Source organism: Nicotiana sylvestris, chromosome 7, assembly GCF_000393655.2.
Source record: "Nicotiana sylvestris chromosome 7, ASM39365v2, whole genome shotgun sequence".
NCBI classification, from domain to species: Eukaryota; Viridiplantae; Streptophyta; class Magnoliopsida; order Solanales; family Solanaceae; genus Nicotiana; species Nicotiana sylvestris.
The window spans coordinates 57305379-57306802 of NC_091063.1; the positions used below are offsets into that span (position 1 = coordinate 57305379).

At 34.2% G+C, this 1424-nt stretch overlaps 1 long non-coding RNA gene across 1 annotated transcript; it reads left to right on the plus strand.

Annotated features, from left to right (window-relative positions):
• Nucleotides 1–315: 315 nt before the first annotated feature.
• Nucleotides 316–879, plus strand: LOC104214548 (uncharacterized). Its single transcript, XR_707942.2, has 2 exons — nt 316–448; nt 530–879. It is a non-coding gene; the product is annotated as an uncharacterized lncRNA (long non-coding RNA).
• Nucleotides 880–1424: the final 545 nt, after the last annotated feature.

The window sequence follows — 1424 nt, forward strand, 5'->3', positions numbered from 1 at the left end:
AAATCAGTTCATAAATAAATAAAAGCAGTTATAAAGTTAAAAATGCACAATATGTTTAAAATATGTAATAAATCAGATAATGAGGCCAATTATTAATAGTTGAGCGACCGTGCTAAAACTACGGAACTCGGGAGTGCCTCACATCTTCTCCTGGATTAACATAATTACTTACCCGGTCTTCTGTGTTCGCAGACCATAAATAAAGTCAAATTTACTTGATTTGTGATTTAAAATAAATCAGCGACTTGGGACACCATAAATTATTCCAAGTGGCGAATCTATTATTTTTGTGGTTGTGAGTCGTGAGTGAGAGGTGAGTGAAAGGGAAGGATTGAATGACGGTCGATTAGAGAGATGGAGGAAAATGGTGGTCTGGGGTTTTCAGAGAAAATGCTATGGAGGTGCGCCGTTTCTTCTTTTTAGAGAGGAGGGGTCTCCTCTTTTTAATGTGAGCAATCTGATTCTCCCTTCACTCTCTCATTTGCATATATAGACACTCATAGATCTCTGACTTATTCCTTCTTTATAGACGCACAATGAACACACACGAAAATGGACTCCCATTTCAAAATACTTCTGAATTCAAAGTCTAAATCAGCTGCATGTGTTTCGATGTATCTGGGTTCTAAATATTGCTGTGGTTGAAAAATTGCTGCTGCTCTTTGTTTGGATCTACCGATTTGTTCATGGGTTTAGGAAATCGCTATTTTAGCTGTTGTTGAGTATCCCGTTGAACATTTCGGACTTTAGCTTTCCATTTCAGCTTCATTTGAATAATTTTGAGCTGTATTGTTGCTGTTTAGGTATGTTCATACACTTTCTTTGTGTTTTTTTTACTGAACCATGAACGAAGCTCGAGTTGTTTATTGCTTTACGCTATTAGATCTAGTATGTTTAAAGGCTAATTTAGTTGGAATCCTTTCCTCTGATTAACCTCTGCAAATCATAGTTTTTTTTTTTTTTATATTTTATTTTGATGAAATGCTTAGGCGTGATTAACTAGAAAATTCTCTAATGAATCACTGGTATTCCTTATCTTTATTTAGTTTTGTGGTATTTCTATTGTGCTAGATAAATTTTAGTAGTGAAAGAATAAAAAATAAAAAAATAAAAGGGATTTTGAGAGGTTTTGTTTGTTCACTGTTTGTTTCGGCATGTGCTATTGCCATATGGTATGGGCTGAGTATTTGTTTTAGTTTTCTGCTCAACCAAATGCTTCGATAATTTCTTCAACTTTATTAGTTTCTCGGGTCAATTTCACATAGCTGGTGTTGTTTTATTTGCTTCATCAATAGTTTAGTTTATAAAATACTTGACATGTGGAAATATGATCTCTAATTTATTCAAAATTTTGAAATAGGCAAATCATACTTCAAAAGCTGTCACACCTCCTTTTTCCCGAGGGGGATAGAGAGTTTTTTTCA